We start from the raw sequence: 16199 nt of genomic DNA on the forward strand, positions 1-16199 counted from the left end.
AGACACTAACCGTTCACAATAGCTCTGTTCTTATCGGTATACTTGTTAGTAAAGCAACTAAACAGCCTCTTCTTCTTGATGTAAGTCGCGACATGGTTGCACTAAAGATTTTTGTTGAACTTTGTTGCACGTAAAGGTTGGCGACTTCTGGCATTGACCGGGTCCCTGGTCGCCAACCGCCCCCTTCTCCCTTCTCAACCTTCCCCACCCTTACAAAAATGACTTTAGACTGTCTATAGAAAGTCTATAGACTTTTCATAGACGACCTTTCCTTTCTATAGATTTGGACTTTTGTTGATACAAAGTCTATAGACTGTCTGTAGACGAAAGTCGATAAAGTTTCTATTTCTTTTTGTCTATTCGCAGTCTATAGACGGTCTATAGAAAAAAGTTGATAAGGTGTTTGTTTCCTTTTTGTCTACTTCCCCTCTATAGAATACCTACAGACGAAAGTCGACACAGTCTCTATCTATTTTTTTCCATACTTTGTCTATAGACTTTCTATAGACGAAAGTCGATAGGGTTTCTATTTCTTTTTGTCTACTCGCAGTCTATAGACGGTCTATAGAAAAAAGTTGATAAGGTGTTTGTTTCCTTTTTGTCTACTTCCCCTCTAAAGAATACCTACAGACGAAAGTCGACACAGTCTCTATCTATATTTTCCATACTTTGTCTATAGACTTTCTATAGACGAAAGTCGATAGGCTTTCTATTTCTTTGTGTCTACTCGTAGTCTACAGACGGTCTATAGAAAAAAGTCGCTAAGGTGTTTGTTTCCTTTCTGTCTACTTCCCCTCTATGGACTACCTATAGACGAAAGTCGATACTGTTTCTATCCATTTTGTCCATACTTTGTCTATAGACTTTCTATAGACGAAAGTCGATAAGGTTTCTATTTCTTTTTGTCTACTCACAGTCTATAGACGGTCTATAGAAAAAAGTCGATAAGGTGTTTGTTTCTTTTGCCTACTTCCCCTCTATGGACTACCTATAGGCGAAAGTCGATACAGTTTCTATCCATTTTGTCCATACTTTGTCTATAGACTTTCTATAGACGAAAGTCGATAAGGTTTCTATTTGTTTTTGTCTACTCGCAGTCTATAGACGGTCTATAGGAAAAAGTCGATAACGTGTTTGTTTCTTTTTTGCCTACTTCCCCTCTATGGACTACCTATAGACGAAAGTGGATACAGTCTCTATCTATTTTTGTCCATACTTTGTTTATAGACTTTCTATAGACGAAAGTCGATAAGGTTTCGATTTCTTTTTGTCTACTCGCTGTCTATAGACGGTCTATAGAAAAAATCGATAAGGTGTTTGTTTCTTTTTGTCTATTTCCCCTCTATGGGCTACTTTTAGACCAAAGTCGATACAGTGTCTATCTATTTTTGTCCATATACTTTGTATATAGACTTTCTATAGACGAAAGTCGATAAGATTTCAATTTCTTTTTATCTACTTGCAGTCTATAGAAAAAATTCGATAAGGTGTTTGTTTCTTCTTTGTCTATTTCCCCTCTATATGGACTACCTGTAGACGAAAGCCGATACAGTTTCTATTTATTTTTGTCCATACTTTGTCTATAGACTCTCTATATTATGGACAATATAGTCGACAAGGTTTCTATTTCTTTTTCTCTACTCCCGGTGTATTGAATATGTATAGAAGAAAGTCGATAATTTGTAATTCCGAGTTCCCATACCCCCCGCCCTCTGCGAACGCGATGATATGGCACTGGTTCATGCACGACGGCACCGCAACTCCGGCGCGGCGGGCAAACCGTGCAGACTGCTAGTCTGCGTTCGGTGCAGCTGCCCCGAACGAGGATCGCGGCGGAGCAGGCACCGTCCGAGTCACCAAGGTCTTCCACGCACCCGAAGGCCCTGAACCTGGCTGCTTCCCGGACGTACACTTCGCGAAGACCAGGTGGTGAAGGTCAGATGGTGATGATGTGGCAAAGGTGGTGAATAAGTGGCGAAAGCCGGCAGACCAGGTGGTGAATTCACCACCTGGTCTTCCTCTGAGTTGTCGTGGTCTTGCATGTCTATAGATTAACAATAGACAAACATCGTTAATCTGGGCCCAACCCGTGTACGCTGTAACCAAGCGCAGGTACCGGTGGATAATACGTAGCTGCGTTTGATATAAGCCACTGAAGTTGTATACTGCTGAGATTGCTGTAGAGCCTATTTGTAGACATTAGTATACACATAGTGTATACCTCCGCATTTGTTGACCACATGATATCATCTACGTAGCCGCTCTCGGCAATCCCAAGACAGTCTTCACAGTTGTCGCATCACTTTTGCGGCAGTAGAATAAAGTAAGCAAAACGCCGATCCAATTGTTATAATAGATGTTATGAACGCCAGCTTCAGCTACAAGTGGATTCCAAACAGGCATCAAGCTAACAGCAAATACACTCGTAATGTTTGTAGCTGACAACGCGGACTTTGTGAATGTGCGATGAACCGATGTCGCGCATGTGGTCTTCGCGTTGTGTGTCGTCCGATTCTCGGATACATTTCACATTGTCTTCATATCTCGGCTGCGTCACTAACATCGGGCGGTTTTTTGTTGACTGATATCCTGCGCTATAAACCTATCAAAGTTTCTCATTCACTTAAAATAGGTGCCAAATTCTCTGAGCCCACCCAGTATTTCGCCGGCGGTATGCCTGCGCAGCCACGCATATGAGTACCTCAATGCTGTACTGATTGCTTTGACCTATCATCGGAACAGAAAATTAGCACTAACATACGTGCGGGCATCACATTTGGCGGTACGCTGGAAGATATGCTACAAGTACGCTGTATTACTAATCGACGCTGGCAATAATGCGTCTGAAACGTCTGAAGGGCCCTGTAACGGCTTTTACAAACAGCGCATTCATGTTAGCGTTCCAGTCTCATACGATAGCCCACAGCGTTTGTCATACAACCTACCAGCGCATTTCCTTCGTCCATGAAAAAGGATGAATAGTGGTGTTAAAGATGAATAAGCCACCCGTTCCGGCGCGCATGGCGCGCAGAGAGAGAGAGAGAGAAAGAGACAAAAAAAAATGAAGGAGGAAAAGGCGCTCACACTCCTCCGAGCGCGCACGCCCTCGCGCGCGGAGCTCCTGCGCATGCTCGGAGCTCTTGCGCATGCGCGGCGGTGCGCCGTCTCAACGAGTGCGCCAGGCACGTAAACGGTTGTACCGGTGTGCGGTGTATGCCTGAACGTCGGTGTCTGTGTATGCGTGTCATCTTTGTGGCATCACACGTCAACTACACTGAACGGTAAGCTTTAGCAAAGACGTTTTGCGTCAATAGCTCATGATTATGTGAGCGCATCTCTTAGCGCGAAGCGGCTGCATGTAGCGCAGGCGACTCGGGTATAGTGTCGGTTTGTCGTTGACATGGTTTGATAACGCGCTCTTGTTCTCGCTTCTAGTATACGGAATGTTTTACGGCGAGCGATCGCTCGGGCTTGTTGATTTTAGCATTATAGTTTACGTGCGTAAAGAAGGACGTACACCATGTTTTAACTTGATACTGTATGTTGTGTATGTTGTGCATTGTGTATGTTGGGCAGCCAGTGCGGTAGATCTAATTTCGTGGCGCTTGATCCGGCCGCGATGAATGCTGCGCCGCATGTCTAGTGAAATTCTCGTGGCACGCTTTACGTATATATCTCGAAATTGTGTTAGCATCAAGAATGTTCAGACAGACACGTATAGTTGAATAACTGCTAACGTACTCGAATGAAAGGCCGTGTTTGCGGGGCATGCATCAGCAGTGTGTGCGCTGCCGTTTTCGCATCGTTTGGGAACTTACCGCAAGTTAATTTTGGGAAGTTACCGCAAGCAAAACACGAGACTTGAAGAAATATCAAGCAAAAATCTCTAATTCACCCAATCTATTTATATGCAACCACAAACGCTTTGGAGCATCAAACCTGCGATAAGCTCAGTCACTTGCAGCTTCGCAACTTAGCCGAAAAAATTGGAGAACACTAAATTAGTCGTTCCGGGAAGCACCTTTACACGTTTCAAACTGAAGGCATTGCGTTTGACGGTAGTTGGAAGATTTTTTTTTTTGTCTCTTTTTTTTAAACAGTTTAGCAGCAGAAGTTGTCTTTCGAGCTATATGAAAAGCGTTAAGCGCTTTTCAATGCTTCGGCGTTATGCAGTTTACGTGCTATTAATCACTAGGCAGCTGCTGGCGCAGATTCGCATTGTGCCAGTCGTGCATGGTATGAAGCCCTTGTCGTGTGTAATAAGTGTTCCGGTTTTCATTACTGTTGCATGTAGTGCCGTCGTCTTGGACAGACTGCATACTATATGCGCTGTACAAAAGAAAAAAGAGCCAGATTATCAATTTGGTGGTCTTTTCTTAGTAGATAACGCACAGATTATTCAAATAATTCAGTGGACATTGCATTTGTTCTACCCTTATCACCACGCCTAAGAGATTGTAACACGTTTTAGTTGCTAAGTAACCTGATCAGTACGCCCCCATTCATGTGCATTCTACTGAAAGTGTGGCAAATGTATTCATCTCGAAGTATGAGAAAAGAGACATTGCAGACTGTTCTAAACGGAAATAAATTGCAAATGTTAACGTGATTGTTCAAAAGTGCAGTCAGTATGCTGAGCATGTTCGTTCGGCACGGGCATATTGCATTAACACCTGAAAAATGTGCACAGTCCAGCCGGGTGTCTTTGTTTCAACAATTATTATTATAGGAATCGTTTGGGATTCTCGCATTTATTTTATTTTTATAAGTACACTGTGTGTCACATGAACCTGTCTTGAAACGAAACGTACCGTTGCTGGCACCGGCGACCATTACGGTTGTCTAACTGCTTATCACACTGTAATATAACGAAACATCATAATGGTACTGATTAATATTGCCATGTAGTCTTTAGTCAGAGAAACAAAGTTAAACTAGAGGCATAAGTGATGAGAGCAAATTATATAAAAAACTACTATTGAACCGTAAAAATACCTCATTGTATAGTTTTCGCTCACATTGTTGCATTTGTTTTACGTGTGTCTCTGTGTCTTCCGTGCTGTACTCGTGCGGCCATCAATTAGGAACTTGCCGAAGCCCTTGTCAGCTTTATTAAACAAGGGATTCAAGTCAGTTGCATCTAATACTACATATCAAGTGACCGACGTGTTATTCGTTTTATCTAAATATTATGGACTGGCAGTACTTGGCAAGCATTAAACCACAATATTTTTTTTATTGCACTTAAGCTGCAGGCGTCATAGATTGCCAGAAAATTTTCATGAAAACAGCCAGGGAAGGCTTGGAAAAAGATCGGGAAATCTTAAAATGGCCACATAGGTATGCTGTCTTGTCATATGTCATACAACGTTACCAGAGAATCTCTGTGTTAAATATATTTTTAAAACCTTTCACTTCATAAAAATTGAGGGAAATTGGTCCTATTTATTGAAAAAAAAAAAGAATGTCAAGCATACTGACAAGGCATTTCTTACTCAATATGTTTTTTTTGCGTTAACGTCCTGAACCTCGATAGCCTAGAAAAAAATTTCATCTTTCAAAGCACCTTAAATAATTTACTGTGATAGAATTCATTCGAACTATCTTATCAGTTCTGTTTCCTAGGAGGTGCATATCTGTCGTGCCATGACACAAAGTGCTCGTGTGGTATTTCGGGTGCTCATGTGGTATACCTAACTTGGAAACCTGTTAGCATGCCCAAGAGGCCTCATTACCTGTAAGAAATTAAGTGACCATATCAATACAATCAACCCATCTGCCTTCTGTTGAAGTTATGGCCAATGACCATTCATTTAAAAGTATGAGAAAGACATTTAAATGTGTATTAAGCAAAATAAATTACAATCTTAGGCATGATACTGTGAATATTCCAGTCACGTCTTCTGAAAATATCCCTCTGCACGGGCATACTTAACTACCAGCAAAAAATTGTACAGACAGCACAACTGGGTAACGTTTCAGCAATAAATATAGAGACCATTTGGGATAAGTACATTAATGCATCATATATGAACTTGTCATAAAAGGGAACATACTGTTGCTGGCACGAGCAGCAGTTGTGACTGTTTAATTGTTCACCATACCATGCAATAAAACATTGTATAAAGGTACTGATTTGTATTGACAAGCAGCCCTTAGTCATAGTTAAACCGCATTAAGTATTGACTTAGATGGTTTGAGCAAATATATTAAGCTGCTTAATGAACATACAAAGAATACACACTTGTTATTTTTGCCTCATATTGCTGCATCTACTTATTTGCAGCATACACCTGCAGCACCTTTGGGACTAATGACACAAAGGTCAAGGCCAGCCTGGCGACCATGCTTGCCAAGGAGTAGTGTAAATATGTAATCTGTTTCCATAATTAGCATAAGACATGAATTTAAGGAATTCATATATTATATCGAGCAATAAAAACGGTTAATGCATTGCCGGTGCATTTGTTTTATTTTTTTTGCACTGCATGATTCAACACTATATAAATTCTTTCTGTTTATGCAACATATATGAAAGTACAGCTGGTTCAGGAGCATTATTAATCTGCTAACGGTAATGCATAAGTGCAGATGAAAAGGAACAGGTGCACATGCATAAATACATTCAAAACGTTTTGCTACCGCATGTAAAGAAAAATGTAAACTAACTTGTAAAAAAAAAAAACTAGTAGGTAGCCGCTATGGAGTTATGGCCTTATACACTCTTTGTAGACTTGTCTATAAAATGTCTGTGTCTATAGAGTGTGTGTAGATTAATGAAAATGCATGTTTGTTGACAAATGTCTGCAGAATGTCATAGAAGAAAGTGTATCGGATTATAAAGTTCTGTTTTTGTAGACTGAAGTCTATAGAATGTCTATAGACTATCTATATACATTTGTCTATAGACATTCCATAGACTTCAGTCTGCAAAAGTAGAAGTGTATATATAGTTCTACTTTTGTAGACTGAAGTGTATAAAATGTATACAGACAAATGACATCTATAGACATTCTATAGACTTCAGTTTACAAAAGTAGAACTGTAAGCCTATACACTTGTCCATCGACATTCTGCAGACAACTGTCTACAAACATGAATTTTAATTAATCCATAGGCACTCTATAGACTCAGACTTTTTATAGACTAGTCCATAAAAAGTGTATGGCCATAAGTCTATTGACAGTCTATAGGCTCAGACTTCTTATAGACTAGTCTATAAAATGTGTATGGCCATAAGTCTATAGATAGTCTAAAGACTCAGACTTTTTATAGACTAGTCTGTAAAAAGTATGGCCATCAGACTATAGACTGTCTATATGTAGTGTATAGACAGTCTATAGACTCAGACTTTTTATAGACTATTCTATAAAAAGTGTATGGCCATAAGTCTATAAGCGGTCTATAGGCAGTCTATAGACTCAGACTTTTTATAGACTAGTCTATAAAAAGTGTATGGCCATAAGTCTATAGACCGTCTATAGACAGTCTATAGACTCAGACTTCTTATAGACTAGTCTAGAAGAAGTGTATGGCCATAAGTCTATAGACAGTCTATAGACAATCTATAGACTCAGACTTTTTATAGACTAGTCTATAAGAAGTGTATGGCCATAAGTCTATAGACAGTCTATAGACAGTGTATAGACTGTCTATAGACTCAGACTTTTTATAGACTAGTCTATAAAAAGTGTATGGCCATAAGTCCATAGACTGTCTATAGACTAGTCTAAAGAAATGTCTATAGACAGTCTATAGACTCCATAGACAAATGTCTATAGACTGTCTATGGACTTTCTATAAAAATTTTTGTAAGGGCAGGGAGGAACACTGAACGTCGTCAAATTCAGCACGCGCCACTAGGATGCACTACAATTTTCAAACGGGAACTTTAGTTAGAGCTTGTTAGTTGGAAGTTGTATGCATAGATCTAGTGTTAAATGTAGTGTTTTTTCTATGGGCGTGACCCTCAGACTATTGTCCCCGACTATATGTCATCACATTGACGTGCTGCTTTGTAAACTGGGCTGCCGCGTGATCATAAAAGATGAAAATAAACGCTTTAAGAGATGCGTACGTGGTCATTGCATGTAGTTAACAGAGCTCGGATCCCCAGCACTGCGCTTCATCTTTTTTACGGGGCATTGCCGAAATTGTCCACCAGCGAAGCCGCTCTCGTTAAGGAGGGGCCACATGTTAGAGAACTTCACGTAACTGTCCGCGACATCATGGTGAAGAAACTGTCTTTGTACAGGAAAGCTGCCGCTTGAGTTGTTTCAGCTGCTTGGAGAAGGCCTGCCAACTGAAGAAAGTCTGTAAAAGGAAGGCACACAATCATATATTGCACACACGTTAAGACGTATTTTAGCAGTGTGTTAGGTTGGATAACATTCAGCTGGATAATAAGTGGACAGTATGGAAGCATGTGATTTCGGCGATTGTTATTCAATTATATTTGGCGTGAATGTGCTATAATTGAGGAAAATTTCTTTTAAAGAACTATGCGGATCCCACGCAGTGTGAGAATCGATGTAAGCGAAGCTTACCGCTCTGTTTGCTTTCATTGACGATAATTAACAGTGATGTTGACTGCGAATGTCAAAATTCTTCAGCGTTTGGTGCTATACGAGAGTAGTGACTTTATGGTAAAGATTACTTTGCGTGCACCGCTGCTGTTTGTCTGAGTAGTACACAGAACACACAGGGAGGCGTGTTTGATTGAAGCGTTGTTGTGCTCCATTGTTTATGACCTACGAGAGGGTTGAGCATTGTCATTGTCTCACATGGCACATCACATCGCAGCAGAAGTGTTGTCAGAATTATGGCACTGCACGTACCAAAACCAAAATCGGATTGTGAAGCACCCCGCAGTGACGGACTCCGCATAAATTTTAATAAACTTTGTTGCGATTCAAGGTAGCGTGTAGGCCAAGATTCCACCTGGCACAAGGATGAGTTCGTCCGGCAGAGGAAATGAAGGAAAAAGAGTTTATTTTACATTATGTAGAGTCGCTTCAGATACGGCAGCCCATTCCGTGCAAGAGCATATTAAATATCTGAGCTCGCATTAGGGCACATAAGCACCACCCAACCTCGAGCTTCTGAAGGTCGTGCCTCCCGGAGTCACATTCCCAGGTACACCGATCCCAGATTGAGAGGACTGCCTTCTGCTGCGCTTCCTTGAATTTCCTGGGCTCGTCCCAGCCTTCATGCCGTTACTGCGACTTTTGGGCCTCCCTCAGCCACGAAGAGGAGCTCTGCTGACCCTGGATGCACAGAAGTCGCTCTTCCGTCCACAGTGTACCTAGAGCTCGCGAAGGTCGTGTCTCCCGGGGCCACGTTCCCAGGTTCGCCGATCCCATATCGTGAGGACTGCCTCCTTGATCTCACCGCTGCCAACCAGTTTGTTGCGGCCCGGGGCAGTGTTTAAGTGGCCGACCGTTTTTCTATTTTGCTCCCGTCGAAATCCGGCTGCCGCGGCGGGGATCGAACCAGCGATATCGAGCACTGCTATAGCTCCATAGCCACCGCGGCGAGGACAGAAGTGTTGATTTGATGTGCGACCGCTTCAATAGTGTCGTCTGTATAGGCCCTACGGTGATTTGATGCGGCTTTGCATGTGCACACCCTGTGTCTGTTGTCCACTTGAAAAAATTGCATGGTGTTTATTTTTCAGAAACACCATAAATGTACAGTACGATGCCTTCAGATTCGCCACCGTTCCATCTACCTCTCCGCAGGACTTGTACGTTAGTAGAAGTGTAAGCACTGCAGTTTCTACAATGCTTTTGCGGGAGGTCACGGACAACTACAGTTCTCAAGAGCCTAATGTGACGAAGTCCATGGAGCTGCAGAGGGCATTGTGCATATACACGACGCGATGAAAAGGTCCAAACGAGCTTGTCGGGTTGTCTTTTGCTCTCTGCCACGCTTCTTCCATGTACATGCATGCTCCGAACCACGCCCCGACACGGCGTGCTAGACTGTGCATAGATAACCGACGCCACAGCGACGCTCTTGCAAAATCTTGGCTGTGAAAAGAGGAAGCCAGAAGATCGAGAGAAAAGAGGACGTGCCAGGCACGACGCGTGCCAGATAACTTACTCGTGTGACTCAGTTGCCGCGCTTTGTGATAAACATGGAAACATAAAAAAGAAGGCGACTAGGGCTGGGGTGACAAGATATCGAGTGGATACGACCCCGCTGTTTGGCTTTCATGGCACCGCTCACGTCTCGCACGTACGCCAGGACCGCTGACAAAACAAAAGTATATGACGAACGCGTATGCGTCACAGGATTAATTAATTTTTACGCCCCAGTGGCCGCGCAGAGGCAACGGCGCGGGACGGTGAATTGGAGGGCTCCAGAATCGTTATGGTCATACGGAGCTCGTTTATGGGCCCTGAAAATTTCCATTACATGAGAATTTCACATTTTATCACTCAGAAAATAATTTCCTCTGGCTTGCGTGTTGCCTGCTGTATGCGTGTAATGATTATCAGGGGTCCTTGCTTATTTCGTGGCCTTGATTATTTGTCTCCAGCTCAAATCCCATGCTGCAGGTCTGAGACGTCCGCGTCGTGGTGTCGTCACAGTTGCCGTCGATGTCACGTCCAACAGTTGTTGTCGAGCCGTCATTATACACCGTTCGTTTTCGCAATGCCAAAACTGTCGTTGTTGTCACTGCTGTCTTTTTCGGGCCACCGTTGCCAGAGAAATACTGAGTCACCTTGCAATGAAACTATACACAAGGTGTGTGTGTGTGTGTGTGTGCGTGTGTGTGTGTGCGTGTGTGCGTGCGTGCGCTTCAGTCTACACATATTTTTCACAAAAGGCTATGAGCGTAGTAACCAGGCCGTTTACGCAAAGTGAATAACGTAGTTTTCAGAAGACTATTTAAAAAAAATTCATCAAATACCTTTTTATTAGAGCCTTGGAAGCAGTTGTTAAAATGGCAAATTAGGATTCGCTCACATTTTAATGTCAGTTTTTTTTATATTTTCCTAATCGAACCTTTTTCAATATATTCGTAATCGAATTTCAACGTTCCATTTAGGCAATATCGAAACCGAGCGCGCCTGACTGCACGTCACACGGAAACATCCCGTGACGAAGTGTGTGACGAAGTCAGAATGATGGCATGCCCCGGCCAATAGTAATACGGCAGTCGTGATAGATGCTTGCCAGGCAAAACGTGCCCTATCAGTTTCTACTCTGAATTGCCGCGAAGTTAAGTTCCAAACTTCGTCGCGCTTTCGTACGGGGGCGTTTCCGTCTGATGTATAAATAGCGTTGCCGCTTTTGCTGCACTACTGCCGCACTCGGTTTCTATACTTCGGATTCAGCGTTGAAATTCGACGATCAACAGGTTCGAATTATGTGAGATTTTGTAGGTAAATAGGAAAGTGGCTGTATTATAATGTGACACTCTCCACATATCTCATATAAACAACTACTCCCAAGGTTCTAATAAGAATGTCAATTAACGATTGTTCGCTAATTAGTTTTTTAAACTCTGGTTTTTAGCTGCAAAGTATGTGCGCCTTGCCGGGAAACTTATGCGGAAAGACGCCACGCTCGTCGCTGTCGCAATGTAACGTCGTCGGCCAGTCGTAGAACAGCGCATTGTCAGCAGTAGAACAAAAATGTGTTATTCTTCGAAAACAAACGCACAAAAAACTTCCTTTGAAGGCTCCTTTGTACGTGCTACATTATATGGCCTGAACTTCAGAATGCATGACACACTTACAAAAGGATATATTTAACACAACACATTACGTATAGCACATTTCGCATTTGTTTGGCTGATGTTACCTGTTCTCGTAACACAATTCAGCGTTTATTAGCTTCGTTGGTAAAATCTCTTCCGGAATTTTACGTAAGGTATTAGCAAATAAATCTGCGTCATGGGCCAGGTTGCTGTAACTTGTATTCCTTGCATCTGACACGAACGGCTGACCGAATAGGGGAGAGGCCTAGCTGCGTCCTTAACGCTGTCGCTTGTAGCTAGAGTGGTCTAGTGGAAGTAATCAAGTTTAATTTCATTGTGCTGTTCAGCTTTGCAGCCCGCATGACTACGTAACTTTGTTTTGCTTACAATCTTCTTGCTAGTCTCCCACAAAAATCTTCATGCCTTTGATTAGCTGCACGTATTTATTGTTGCTGTGAAATAGGTTGTATCCGCAGATTTATTTGGAGCAAATATACACCAAGCAATTGTATTTCAAATAATATGAGTTGTGTGACGCAGTCGTTTAAGCTTGAGAAAAGCTTCAATTTCAGTTTAGCTTCATAGTGTGTGGAATGATATGGGATTTAAATATTATTTCTTCTTGTTACATTAATGTTTACGGATAATTGAGGTTGCCTCCGTACTGATCGAGCAGCAAGCTTCTTCATCGTTATCCAACTCAACGTATCGAAGGTGTATACTATATAAGGTGTCACCTGCTAACGTTAGCCAAGCTTTTCAACAACAACAAAGAAAAGAAATCATGAGCCATTGCACTCTGTGAAGGTGGTTGACCAGCGAGGTGGTTGAGGACACGACACGGAGGTGACATATAGTTTTGAACAAAGGTACGAACTCATTTATTGTCTTAATGGGCTGTCATCGGGACGAAAGGTACGCGCACTCGCTTAATGTATTGATCGGTGGTATTATTTCACTCGCAACTGCAATCACATTCTTTGATAATGTCAAATCGACGCACGTACGCCGCTTGGTAGTCGGTTGGACCGGATCGGTGTGGCATCGCAAGGGATATATCTGCAACACGGAACGGGTAAGCCGCTCCCTTTTCGATACCGACAAATCCACATTGAAATCATCGACAGCGACAACATGGGTAGTGTCATCGCAGCTAATTCACTCATAGTGAGTAGCCATGAACCTTACGTGACTCTAAGTCATTGCATTTTTTGCTTGATCACAGCGGTATGAGCCATTGCTCACGGGGGTATGAGCCATTGATGATGACAGTTTTCGACATGCTTTTCCGTGATTGTAAAGAATTTAAGTGCGATTCGCTTCACTTTGCTGAGTGCTTGTAGGTTCTGCCTTACGGGGCTATGGGCCATTGCATTTTTTGCGTGCCTACGGGAGCATGAATACTTACGTGGGTATGAGCCATTGATGACTATAGTTTCTTTTTCTTTTTTTCACAGAGAACAAAAATGCACGGAAACCTAGCCATATATAGCTTCGCTGTAAACGAAACAACAAAAAAAGACTAACTGAAAACACGGTGCAACATGCTATCTCAAGACGTACGGTGTTCGGTCATCAGTGCTCTGACGACAACCCACCGTAGGCTTTATGTTTATATTTTGCTCCACGTTTTCTTTCTTAATCTTTTATTTCGTTGAAAATCTTGGCTATAACGTTAGCTGGGACAAATGGTATAATATTTCGTATGCTGTAGTACAATCTTACTGATTCTAGGTGTTTCGACAGCTCGAGCATAGTGAGTCCGACTGACTCCCAAGAAGCTTCACCTGGCGGGCACGCGTAAGGCGCAGAAGCCGAGTCCCCCATCTGACGTAACACGCGAGAGGGCACCACGCAGACTATACTCACGTAGGAAGCCCTCATACGCACAACAACGCCTGCGCGTGTCTGCGCATGAAGGCTCTCTATACTCGGGACTCATACTGGCCCCGAGTATGTAGACTATATATAGACTGCAGACTTAAGTCTATCGTAAACTCTGTTTCGTAAACTCTGTTGAAACACAGCGCTCCGGCAGAGCCCCTGCCGGCAAGTGTCTCGAGATGAAATGCAGCCAACAGCATCATCTTATTTTTCTTCAAAGCGGCACTACAGCACAATAACATTGGACAGGACAACTTCGCATTGTTATACTAGGAGAATGCCAGTAAACTTGAAAAAGGGGAAAAATCGCGAGGCAGTCATAAACAAAGCGACAGGAAGGTGGCTGGCGCTTGTCGCTTTGCCTATGTCTGCCTGTCGATGTTTTACCTTTTTCCAAGTTTGCTGGCATTCCCCTAGTATAACCGTGTACCAACTAGCCCAACAAGCAACTCTTGTGAATGTCTAGCATGATCATCTTTTTCACGGAAACATAATGCTTAAAGTCATTTGTTTCTTGAAGGCAATATGTTGCAATGTTTTTCAAAGCACATATAATAAATTTCCTGTGCATTCGCGTCTGCACAGGGTGAGGGGCACCGGGACGTAAAAGTGTGATGGGATGATGATGGCCGAGAAGAGTGCTGCACATTGGTGAAAGCAAGTTCTATTGACAAACTGTTTGATAATTTAGATAATCCTGTCAGCAAACCTTCAGGAATGCCACCCCATATCACCCTCCACCTATATCGGGAACATCTAATAGCTGCAAAGTAAATTTGCCTCTCTTTATTTTTCTATTTTCATAAGCAACAGTTTGAGCACTTCAATATAATGTGGGAGATAAAGCGGCTTGAAACGTTCCCCTGGTACACGGTTGCAATAACTCAGAAGCAAGTGCAACGCACTTGACGAGTAGCAATGGGTGTGGTATTGCAAACTCTGCAACGAAGACCGTAGAGCAAAAGTGAATGCTGGGGTAATGTGGTCTTCGCGCATGATAGGCGGTGCAGAATATACACAACATCGGTGCGAAAGTAAATATCAATCCGCCTTCTACCCGCATATGTGTGAAGAGAACTTTAATTTCAGATGCGCTACTTCATTGATGTGTGTTTCCTAAAGGTAGCACACATTTCCAAAGATTTTTATTATAAATATAGTTTGATACCCTCAAATAAGCAAGATGTTAATTAAAATGAAAATAAAATAAATAGCTGTCACCCTATAATGGTGAGTGCTACTCCTTTTCACTTTATAGTAGCAATAATAAAAATATGTATTATACAATTAGAAGAAGCAACGTGACAGTTCGAAAATTCTTGGCATGTGGCGTTAAATGAAAAAGATACTACTGTCATTATCTATGAGTGTAGCTAATTATGTCTGATGTAATGCTTCAAAACAGACAAGTCAGCAATATGTCGCTATCGTAGGTGATAAAGAAAACAAAAAAAGGAAATGCTGGATTAGAACCCACCTTGTTGTGCGGCACAAGAAGAACGTATACAGGAGATATCCAGCCGCTAGACATATCTAGATTTACACAGATTTCCTACCACTGGCCTATGCCATGCATAAGATTCGTGGTGGGACATATTCAACTTATTTTGTCCCTGTGCGTGATGCACTTACGCAGTGCTGATTAGGGCCTGCTAGCTTTTCTAGGCAAACACTATAGCGGAACCTTAAACCTATCAATGGAGATTATATGCACATTTCTTGTACGAACCTACATGCATAGTGTTTGTTCGTCTGCCGTCGTTTGCATACGCTACCTCTCTTCCCGTGACACCACGGGGTAGTGATAAAGCCAAGCAAACACGGATACATCGGTGTATAAGACGGCGTCAGCCAGCGCAGAAAGAGAAAAGAGTGCGAGAAGGTCATCTACGATACGAGCAGAGCAACAAACAACCACGCAAGAAATAAAAATAAATTGCCTGGAGTGAAGCGTACACCGGAGCAAATGACCGTCTTCTCAAAACATCGTCTTAGCCCTCACTCCCCAGGCGTTGAATGCATGCAAACAACGCGATAAAAGCAAACGGGCGCTACAGAACGGGGCACAGAACATGCCCGTGCTGATGCTTCGTGAGTGGAGACGCCTTCCGCAGCCTGGTCGTCTGTGCAGCCCTCACTCTTCTCGTCTATCCACCTTCCCCTCCCTCGCTTGGCGTTCTTTAACCTACCTTGGGGACTTTCTCCTTTGCGGCTATTTTACTTTCGAGTCAGTCGGTGGTCGGCACGTGCAAAGGGACGCCATGCGGAACGGCGGTCCCAGGGCCGTGAAAAGAAAGCAAGCAAGAGAAAAACGGAAGCTGGCGATTGGAAAAGCTGGAGTTGGGTAGGGTGGAGGGGGTGCAGTAGCAAACTGCACAAATAAAAAAACGGCGCGCGAGGTGGCTTCCGAAGCGGCAGCCACGCGCGCACACGCCGGCAGCGACGGCGCACGTTCGTGAATTGAACCGTGCCGCGAAAAAGAAGATGGCGTCTAGAGAGAGAAGGACGAGTCGGGAGAGGGTCGACACGCGCGCCCGATTGGGCGTCGGGGTGGGGGAGAGACATGACGTTGGGGAAGGGCGCGGAGAGTAGCGGACGCGACTGC

The 16199-nt window shown here is 43.1% G+C and overlaps 1 long non-coding RNA gene across 1 annotated transcript; it reads left to right on the forward strand.

The window, feature by feature from the left end:
• Positions 1-3061: 3061 nt before the first annotated feature.
• Positions 3062-6458, forward strand: LOC140216361 (uncharacterized). Its single transcript, XR_011893007.1, has 2 exons — positions 3062-3281; positions 6287-6458. It is a non-coding gene; the product is annotated as an uncharacterized lncRNA (long non-coding RNA).
• The last annotated feature ends 9741 nt before the right edge of the window (positions 6459-16199 follow it).

The sequence above is a fragment of the Dermacentor andersoni genome, chromosome 3 (genome assembly GCF_023375885.2).
Source record: "Dermacentor andersoni chromosome 3, qqDerAnde1_hic_scaffold, whole genome shotgun sequence".
In the NCBI taxonomy this organism is placed as follows: domain Eukaryota; kingdom Metazoa; phylum Arthropoda; class Arachnida; order Ixodida; family Ixodidae; genus Dermacentor; species Dermacentor andersoni.